The sequence below is a fragment of the Etheostoma spectabile genome, chromosome 6, assembly GCF_008692095.1.
Source record: "Etheostoma spectabile isolate EspeVRDwgs_2016 chromosome 6, UIUC_Espe_1.0, whole genome shotgun sequence".
NCBI classification, from domain to species: Eukaryota; Metazoa; Chordata; class Actinopteri; order Perciformes; family Percidae; genus Etheostoma; species Etheostoma spectabile.
This window is the reverse complement of record NC_045738.1, coordinates 19,690,630-19,701,853: the sequence shown is the minus strand read 5'-3', so window position 1 is coordinate 19,701,853 and position 11,224 is coordinate 19,690,630. Positions and strand designations below refer to the sequence as shown.

The 11,224-nt window shown below is 41.2% G+C and overlaps 1 protein-coding gene across 1 annotated transcript in view; it reads right to left on the bottom strand.

Annotated features, from left to right (window-relative positions):
* Positions 1 to 6,551: 6,551 nt before the first annotated feature.
* hormad1 (HORMA domain containing 1) overlaps positions 6,552 to 11,224 on the bottom strand; it is a 17,810-nt gene continuing 13,137 nt past the window's right edge. Inside the window, exons 17-18 of the mRNA XM_032519612.1 lie at positions 7,962 to 7,968; positions 6,552 to 6,563 (exon numbers count right to left, since the gene is read on the bottom strand). The gene's annotated coding sequence lies outside the window, so the exon portion shown is untranslated. The remainder of the gene's footprint in view (positions 6,564 to 7,961; positions 7,969 to 11,224) is intronic.

The window sequence follows — 11,224 nt, the reverse complement described above, 5'->3', positions numbered from 1 at the left end:
TCGATCGCTGTGTCCAGTCCCCCCTCCCGCCCCTTCATCCCCCCCCCACCCCCCTGAACTGACTTTTTTTCCTGCAGTGATGGCCGTGGATCAATAGCCTGTATATTGTATGCTTTTCTCGCCACTCGTCCTCCATAATAGCAAAAAAGAGAGAAGAGATTGTAAAAATAGCCATAGCCACAGTATTTAATGTGAAAGAAGATTTTATTTAAAAAAAATTGATTAGAATTAAAAGGAAAAAAAAACCTGGATTCTGATGAAATGCTAACAGTAAGGGTGTTTTTTTTCCTTTTTCATTTTGAGCACTACCGTCTAATTTATGAATAAGGATGGAAAGAAGGACTGAGAGAAAGAAAAGGGTCACAAGGGCCCTCAGCGGTCTCTCTGTCTTTCTGTCACAGCCCCTCCAAATGCATGCCCTTTCCTTCTCTCTGGCACACTGTTTACACATACATGTCACGGCACATTTACCCACATTTGTAAGTTTTTATATGAATTCATCCATATCTTCTTTTTTTAATTCGAATACATTTTACAATCAACCATCAGAGAGGACCAATTCATGTCTTTAAAAACGTGACGGGGAATAGAGGAGCCGCTGTGGACCTGGGGGAGCTCGTTTAAATCTCGCCTGAAGGATCCCTCAAGCGAGGGGGTCATGGTTGAAGTCATGGAGCAGCGGATTAAAAGGTGGGCGCTCCTCAAGGTGTCTCTGTCGCCCCGAGGCACGGCCATCACAATTCCGAGAGAGGTGGAAATAAAAGTGCACTGAGGACACAAAGGCTTTTGGACACTTCTGGAGAAATTAGCCAGCCAGTATACTGATGGTCAACCTTGGCTTAGCTACAAACAGCCCCCCCCCGCCCCCCTGGTCTACCCTTCTAAACGACTTGATCGCATACATCACAATTCATCTCACCCGCTCTCCGTACAGAACTGACAAATGAATGCGAAACAGACATTTTATCTGTAGTAATGCCAGGGGAGCGATCTAAAAAGCAGGAGAGCCAACGAAAAAAAGGATATTGCGTACATTTTTACACCAACCTGCCAAGAAATACATGCATCACCCACTACATGCATCGCCTCACATTCTCAGATTGTATAGCCAGAGTTACAGAAAAATGATAGACACATGTAGACAACCTATGCTCAACCTATGTGGAGAGCCACATTGTCCATTTTTCTCCTTCAGCACCAAGCTGATATCATATACACTTTCTCCCCCTACACGCATATGTCAATATGTTTGGTCTTCACTGGGAGGAATGTGCCCTGAGGCTCCCATATAAAATTAGCAGACCATTCCCATGTTGGCTCCCTTTCATGCCCCCACTTGCAAAGCGGCCAACGCCACTGTATCAATAATTCAGCCACAATTTAGCTGTAGTTGGGCCACATGTTACGGGTCAGTTGTAACAGGCCCTATTTCCACAGGATGCCTGATCTGTCTGATGGGCTTGTTGGGGGTTTGCGGTCAAATGGCCTGATGTCCAACAATTGTGGGTCGACTAATGTGAGCCGGCTGAAGCCTGTGAAAAGCTTTGTTCACAGGTTTAAGTCTGTATTTAAAATGGAACTATGCATCATTCTCAGAGAAAGAGCAAGGACCCAAAATATGTAAAAGGTCAGTTCATCCCAATTAGAAAATTACATTACATTTGAATCACCTTTCACATTAAAAGCCAGATTTAGAACGGTTTCACTCTCGCAAACACATGCTTGATAATAAAGTACCATTTGAGTATGATGCAGAAATTAAAAAGACGAATAACCATTTGCTAGCAGAGTTTTTAAAACTGTATTATCAAAACTGTATCCATGTCCAGACATGAATACAGTTTTGATATGTTTTAATATATGCCCTTCTAAGATTTTCCGCGACACACCACTACATGTAAAATTGTATAAAATTGGAGTTCAAAAAGCAATATTAAAACTGTTGACAGCATGTTTTTTTGCAGATTTCCCAGAGTAACAGGGACACCGATTCTGGAAAAAAAGGATGTTGAAGATGAATTATTTAAAATGTCATTTCACAAATGAAATTGGCTTCACCGATCGGAGAGAAGGATGGCATCTCCAGAATGTATAACTCCAAACTGAGGCAAATAAATCCAAAACCAGATATCAGTAAAAGCCGTTCATGAAATATTTTATGAATTTGGTTTTAGGGTAGGTTTTGTTTTCTGATGCTAAGGTTCTGATCCAGTTCATTCAGGACGATTAGAGGAAGAAGAAGAGAAAGGAGCATGAGCAGGGACAACAAAAGAAAAGAAAGCTGTTAACAGAAATATAACCCCCCCCGCCCCCGGAATCAAACTCTACCAGTAACACCATTCAAATGTGATTTCCAAGTCGTCATATCTTTCTTTAACCCCTGTGTTGTCTTCCCGTTAACCATAAACTTGCCCCCCCATATCAAAAATTAATATTTTTTTATGCTTTTCCTATGTTTTTGTCACTTTTTCCATGGTTTTGGCACTTTTTTAAAAACTTGAGCTGGTGTAATGATAGATTTCACACTTATTCTTGGAATTCATGGTCAAAAAAGCTCATTTACATCAAATTATACATAAGTTTCTGGTTAAAGAGGCAGAAATTATGATTTTGACTGATAGTTAAGATCAGAGGATGTTGAGTGGATCACAGATCAGTGTATAGTCCGGATACTGTTTTAAAACCATTAAAAAAAAGAATTAAAATGCTGTAAAATTAAATATAACACCCAAATAATTCAATGAAAGTAATCATTAATGTTACCTGAACAACGTATAGAATTGTCCATGCTATTTTTGGGCAATTTGGTTGAAAGAAATACATATTTCTGATATAAAACACTTTGAAATGGGTCAATTTGACCCTAGGAAAACACAAGGGTTAAAATAACTATATGGTGTATAGTGCAGTGCCTTTGAAGTAAATGGCGCCAAAGGCAACCATAGGTCCCAGAGGTTAGACGATATCAAACCACCAGTGTCAACTCACAATCTCGACGATTAAAAGCTTTATTATTTTATGTGGTCAAGAAAACCAAACACAATCCCTCAGATTAAATGGCTTTCTCCAACAAAAATCTGTAAGTACAGTAGACTCCATTTACATATATTATTATATATATCCCCCCCATGCATCCAGTGTAGAGCTAGTTATGTGCGAGGCGATCAAGTTGACAACATATTGACACTTCCCAACACAGGCTCATCCTAAACAACCACATGTGTGTTGTGAGGATTCATCCAGAGAATCCACAGCGGCCCCTCAAACAAGTCTTGGGGGATCTTCTCCCCCGCACGCATCCCACCAACACTGCTAGATGTCTGCCCTCTTGTCTTAAGCCAGCCTTGGGCTGGTGGAGCCGCTAATCTCGTGCTATGGCTGAAATGGAAATGCGCATGTGTATGTGCATGCTGGATGGGATGAAGGGGCTGGGAGAGGAGAGAAGTGGCTGCCCTTGCACCTTGGCGAGGATGAAAAGCCCTCAAAGCTTAGACAGAAGGAAAAACACTGGCAGGGCAAAGGTCAAACTCCCGGGGCCGTAAGAGAGAGAGAGAGAGATAGAGAGAGAGGAAAATCTACCAAACTTAGTTTTCAATGCCCTGCAGATACAGATTGTGTATGTGGTCAAACCGAAGACCTGGTGTAAAAACTACTGCTGTATATGAAATGTACATCCGACGCTGTTGCAAACTTCTGGGCAACTTGTTAGAGGCAGACTGAAGTGACCTGGTTTTGTGGTTAGGATTCAACCCTGTGTCTGCAGAAGCTCCTTTTTTCAGATTTTTAGTACAGTTCCATTCTTTGCCTAAGGTTATGCACCATGTAGTACTTTTCTTTATTTAATTTGGACCCATAAAATAATGATAAAATTTTACTGTACCCTGTGTGGGTGATACCAAAAACCAAAAACCGAGTCTACTACAAGTGAACTATTACATTCAGGGCCATTGAAAATGTATATTCTATTTCTGCTTCTAACTGTAAAAGATGTGGTTCTTCATAAACACCTTCTAAAGTCTGAACCGTATTGGCTATTTAATAAGAATTTTCATAAGAGATCTCTGGATATTTTTTTTGAAGTCAAGTATTTCCACACACCAATCAGGATTTTCACATTACAACAGTCAGTCAATGTCAAGAGTGTGATAGATACATCAGGCTTTCTGCTAATGTTGCGGAGGAGACAACACACAGATACACACGCACACACACTATATCAAATCCAAGCCCCACCCCACTGTGCTGATGTTGAGTGTTACTATTTTTGAACTATTATTTATTTATAACTATTACTGGTTCATAACTGACCAAGTTGTCCTCTAGCTTGTTACTTTTTCAATCCGCTATAATTACTGTTACAGGGAAGTCCCACTCCATTCAAAAATGTATTTTGATTATTTTTCCTCGGATGTATGTTTTTTTTTTACATTAATCTGCTGAAGGAGGGAAGTTTCTCTATGCTCACCTTAAATCTGAGTTCAATGTGTGTGTTTGCGTGTGTGTGTGTGTGTGTGTGTGCGTGTGCGCGTGTGTGTGTACCAGGAGGATTTTTTTTCTTCTTTCTCATCAACCTTAGTGTATGTGCACTAGAGGTTTCCAGTTTCCACGTCACTAAGAATCGATGTTTCAACATATTTTGTCCAACAGTTTTTGGACAGTTTTTTTTTTTTTAGCATAATTATAGATTCTGTATTTTTCCCTAAGGGAGATAGAATAGGTGTAATTGTAATGTTTTGGTGGAAGTCAAGTTTTTTTTACATGTCTTAAAACATATCTGGAGAGTATCTGTTAGACATGAAGCCACGTTTTGAGGTACTTTAGTCTAGAGTTGGGTGGAATCTAAATGTTGATACCGTCAAACCTCCCTATTTTACCGCGGTACACGGTGTCACTGTGACTAATTAAAAATGATGAGGTTCAACTGTCAGCAGTAAAAGAAGGAAAGCCCGCCGCCTCAGTATCACAAGAGAACTTTTAACCACGCCCATGCAGAGTATCGATACCATATCACAGGAGAACACATCATGACATATCGCGTTATTGATTCATTGTCACACCCCTTCGGTGATTAGGGTTAAAAACACTGACGTGAAAATTGAACATTCGCCCTTCTTCATGCTCATTCTGTATCTGGCATATTGGATTTTATATCTCAAGCTCTCTTATAGCTGGGATGTGAAGAATCTGGATGACACTGACTTCTGCTCAGGGTATTGCGTCACTCAGACAGACATCTGGTTAAAATGCTTCCTTATCCATAAATTCCCTTCCACCTCGAGAATTGCGTCTCAATCAGGAATCGGACTAATAGACCTAATCTTCGCAGTCCCTTAAATACAGTGGACATGCCAACAGGAATGCACAAATATCCTTTTACAGTCCCTGATGTAACTGATGTGGTTAATAATAATAATAATAATACATTTTATTTGTATTGCACTTGACATTTCAGCAATCTCAAAGTGACACAGAGCTTATAATAATGCAATAAATCAAAAAAAGTCCTGAGTTTAGTTCTTGGGAGCTCTAAAAGAATGTATATGGGCTTATATATATATATATATATATATATATATATATATATATATATATATATATCCTACATTATGTCTTATATAGCGCTTTTCTAGTCTCAACAAGTACTCAAAACGCTTTTACATAGTACAGGAACTATTCACACACACATTCATACACTGTGGCTGAGGCTGGCGTACAAGGTGCCACCTGCTCATCAGATAAATATACACACACACTCACACACCAATGGCGTCGGGAGCAAATCGGGAGCCAGGGATCGAACTACCAACTTTCCGAATTGGCAGGTGACCACTCTTACACTGAGCCACAGCCGCCCCAAGAATCACCTAAAACAAATGGAAGCTGAGAAGATAACATCATTCTAAAAAAACCCTGAGTGTACCCTAACAAAAAATTGCAGTACAGAAAAAGAAATCCACGAATTTGAATGCTTATCCTGTGTTATCCTACAACTAACGATTACGTCGATTCATCTGTCGAGTTGTTTCTTGATGAATCGATTAGTTGTTTGGTCTATGAAATGTCAATAAAGCCCAACAAGTTGGTCTCGAAAGTCTTTTTTTGTCCACAACTCAGATATTCAGTTTACTGTCACAGAGGAGATAAGAAACTAGGTAATATTCATATTTAAGAAGCTGGAACCAGAGAATTATAACTAGGGCTGTCCTCGACTAAAGAAATCCTTAGCTGACTTACACGACAGAGCTGTGCGCTTTGAGAGGTAAGAAAAGCAGAATATAAAAATAGTTAAGTAACCAGCTGTAAAACAGAGTTTCTACACAATTAAGTACCACTTCAAATCTTGTGTTCACCAGAAATGTGCTCATAAGTTTCTGTGAGTAAAATGAGCAATTAAACAGGAATAAGCATAAAAAAATGACTAATGAACTCTTAGTCGATTAAGACTAACTACTCTTTTTTCTCAAAGAAAATGACCCAAACCGATTGATAATCGATAACCAAAACAGGTGGTGATTAATTTAATAACTACTACCACTACTAGCTTGATCGATTCATGTTTGCAGCTCTAATCCTGTTCCTCTCTCACAAATTACCTCATGAATACTTAATCACTAATTCACTTGCTTTAGAGTTGAAAACTTAACATTCATGCCTCCAGCTCTGGCAGCGTTGACCATACTAATTTCTTTGTCTATTTTTCGGTGCTTTTCAGAAACTACAGTAAAATTCACCCATTTACAACAATCAATACAGAGAACAAAAAATGAAAAAAATTCCACTGCAGAGGCCTGAACAGCTGGTGCTGGAGGTGAACTGTTCACATAGAGGTATGTGTGCTTAAAAAAAAAAGAAGTGATCTATGTCCGTAAGCACCTCTGTGTGCTTTGCTGGCACTTTTGATGAGTTGTCGCTATGATTGGATGGAAAAACAAGTCTAAGTGATGTGGCCCTCCAGTCACATGACCATCCGCACGGCGTGTCACCCGCTGGAGGCCGCTAGCTGGACCGAGCCCGCGTGGCAGAGCGACGTATTGCGCAGGTAATACGGCAGTCAGTAGTTATTCATCTTCCATAACGTTAATGATTACAGCATGTCGATACCAAACCCAGGAGTTAAATGAGTTTGTGCACTCAGCTACGCCTGCGCCTTTGGCGGTTCAAGGTTACTCCCTTCCTCCTTCGACAGGAGGGATGATTCCCGGGCCGAGCGGCGAGCACACACATCTTGACTCAAGGTCAAGTGTGCCACTATTTAGAACAAATAGATACATAAAGCACTCTATCTTGTGGGTTGGTTAAGTATGGCCCGGGACCTTGAGCCGGGATAAAGTTGGCCGGCAGCTCGTATATTTCGTCCTGTACTTGTATTTCAGCTTGACACTTTGCCACCCCACACCTCACCCCATTACCCCTCACTCTTTCTCCCCTCTCTACCCGCTTTAACATTTTGAAGTCCCTCTTATGTGACCGAAAGCAAAAAGTTAGCATTGATTTTTGTCATGTAAGAGCTCACCGGAGGACAATGTGGACGGATCTCGAGCGTCTCAGGATGACAAACTGTGTTTATCATTCTGCTTGGTGGCCAGCTGAATTTACTCTGCAGCCTCCTTTTAAGCTGCTCTGTCAAACATACCATGTCCAAAGCTGCTATTCACCTATGGATGGTTGAAAAAATGAAAACACAGAGGGCCTTTGTGTTGGAGCAAGAGCAGGACAAGGCTAGGGCGCGTGGCGAGAGGATACACTTGATTTGGAGTCAGTTAGCACCTCATGCCTATCGTAATGGACAATGGGGCAAGGGCAAGTGTCTCCCTCCCCTTAGCTTTCCTCTCTCCTTCTCCCTGTCTCTTGGCGTGCTTCCCCCTGGAGACACGAGCCGGGGGCTGGGCGCTCTGATGGCCAAGCGTGACATTTAAACCCCTGCCCTCCGGTAGCTTTTTGGGGGGCTTTGTGGAGGAGACAGGGGGGCGCAGAGAAGGTCCATCTGAGCACAGAGAAAGGAGAAAAAAAAGGGGTACGGACAGAGGCGCACCCTATAAACCCCCTATCCCTCAATGCACACACACACACCCCTCCCCTGCAGAAATCCTCAGTGTGTCAGTGCGGCGGGGGCCCCATTGTGCACGGGCCTGTCGCTGAAGAAAAGGGCCCTTTGGTGGTAAACAATTCAGCTGTCCACTCTGATCACAATGGGGGCACATCCCATTGCTTTGAGCATCTGTTTGGAGTAGGTGTTGGTCCCCTCGCCGCTCGGCAGCGCTGACCATACATACCCGGTGAGCGACTAAATCCCTGAATCTGCTGGCCCACCACCACCTGCTCTCGGCCTCCCCTCCTTTTATCGTTCCTTTTTTTTTGTTTTGGATCAATACAGTTGACTCCACTGCAGTGTCTCTCAAAAGACAAGTTGAATAGCCTCGTGTTGGCTGTTTAGTGGGATTGCATGCTTTTTTAAATTGTGTACAGTGAGGAGGCCAACTGTACGAGCTGATTAAGGCATGCATGAGAAACAAGATGTTTTTCTGTCATGACACAAGGCAGCAGGAGGGATCCGTGAAGGCCTCGCTCTTGCAGCTCATTGCATGGCTACTGATCGCCACCTTGTGGTTATGTAGGATATTTCATTCTTGCGTGTACATTTGTTCCGTGACGGTCTTGTAAACAAAAAGTGGTAGAAGAAGAAGTATTGACATCTTCAGTGTACTGTCACTGTACTTTACTCTATAATTATTGCACCTTGCACAATAGGTTTATCTACAGCTTTATCAATAGTAGTTAAACCGATTTTTAACACATTACACATTACATGTTTATTTTTATTCCTAACTTGAATATATTTGAAATTATATATTCTATCCTACTGTTATTTCATGCATATTGCATCCTTTTATCTCATATATACTCTGTATGTGTGCTGTGTGTCTGATATTTTGCTGCTGCAACACTGGAATTTACCCAAAAGATTTTGGGATCAATACAAATCTATCTATCTATCTATCTATCTATCTATCTATCTATCTATCTATCTATCTATCTATCTATCTATTAATATTATTAGATCTGCTCCAACCCTTAGTTCTTTTGAATCAAGGCTTACATTTTTGCAATAGCTTTTTATCTATTGAATTTGAAACCATTCAATCATATTTTGCACTGCATTTGTTTTATTTGTCTTTGTATCTTCTATTTCATTTTACAGTTTTGTTTACATCCCATTCATGTCTTTTTCTTTTGCCTTGTTTCTTTTTATAATGCCTTTTTAAGTCTTATGTACTGCACTTTGAATGGGGTTGTTGTCAAAAGTAAATTTATACACAATGGACAGTTTCAGTGTTATATTATTATTTTTCATAGCATATGCAGATGGATGTTATGTATTTTGTAAGTTTTATCTGCAAAGTAACTATAGCTGCCAAATACATGTAGTGGAATAAAATGTACAATACTGAAGTAGAAGTATGAAGTACAAAGAAATGAAAGGGAAAACTCAATTAAAAGTTAATCAAAGTTGAACTTAAATACATTACTTAAGTACTTGTTGATCTCTGGTAACATGCAACGTGTTGCTACTTGTGTATAAGACTAAGATTTAAAACACTGAAACGGAGTGAATGCTTTGTTCTAACCTTACTAGGGATGCAACTAATAATTTCTATTGTTGTTGATTAATCTGTTGAATATGTTCTCGATTAATCGATTAGTTGTTTGGTCTATAACATGTCCGAAAATGTGTTGCCCAAAGCCCAAGATGACGTCCTCACATGTCTCGAGTTGTCCACATCTCAAAGATATTCAGTTTGCTGTCACAGAGTAGAGAAGAAAACTACGACATATCAGAAGTTTTCCTTCTTTTCCTAAAAAAAGAATCAAACTGACTAACCGATTTTCAAACTAGCTGCCGATTGATTTAATTGTTGACAACTAGTCGATTTCAGCTCTTGATATTTTTTTTGGGACTGATTTTCTGGATTTCAGCTCCCGCCTTTGCCCTCTACCTGATTCCAAAGGGTTAACACAGTGAGCGGCATACGCTGCTGGGGAAGCGCTAATCAGCTCCGAATCATTTGCTGCCCTTCTGGCAAGGTTGAAGGGGTCACAGTCCCTGGGCTGGGTGTCCACTCCATCCCTCACTCCCCTCCCCCCTCCCACTGTAAAGCCCAAGCCCCCCTCCACCCCCACCCACCCCTTGGGGCCTATAGGCCCTGAAGGCACAATCACCGCACAGCGACTATAGGCTAACAGAAGCTGGCTTTAATCTATATGGAGCCCTGGGATGGACTGCGGCTGTCTGTCCATCAGTCTGTCAGTGGATCTTGCCTTGACCGTACCCAGGCGGCCCTGGACCTACGCTATCGACTCAGACAGTCCGAACCCGGATTTGTGATTGGTCTGCGGAGGCGTCCGGCGGGCCCCTCCTGCTGTTTGGCCAGCTGATTGATCTGTTAACACTGGCCGCTGGACGTGTGTCCCTGAATTTAATTTCAGAATTCATTTCTGAGAGACGTGTGTGTACAGAAATGATGTAGAGTCCCAGGATCTGAGTGCAGGATTGAGGGTGGACACGAAAATGAAATTGCAATTTAGATTCCGCGGTTAGATATTTGGAACGTGCTTGACAGGAACACTGGTCAACCCTAAAACATGTTCTAATGTTGTTTTTGTCATTTTCAGCTAAAACGTGATTGGAAGTGGCCCATATTCAAGTGTGCCTTTAACTTTCTGATCTCCAAGGGTTGCACTTCTTTGGCTGCCAGACAAGACAATTTCTCAATATGTGTATTTTCCAATGTACGTTTCTGTCTATTTTCCATGCCATTGGGTACATTTTGCCTTTTGGGCGCTATTTATCGGTTCATTTATGTGATGTAGTGTTGTTGTAAAGTATACAGCCGAGATACTGGTTATCTACAATACATGACTAGACCTTCAAAGGTGCTTTTACACTTATTGCATTTCATACCTTATCAATACCCACATGAACCCCCCCTGCTGTCAAAATAATAAAAAGTGTTGAAAAATGCCACTGGAGTCGGGCTGTGAGGTTAGGTAACCCCGATTCATTTCACAGCTCATAAAGTGCATCAATGCGCTGTTGTGTGGGTATTGTCCACCATGGATTTCCCACTCCATTCCGCTTTACACTTCTCTGTTATCAGAAATACTCATAAAAAATACAGAGACAATGAAATAAAATGTGGTGACCAAGACAATGCCTGTGTTAGGA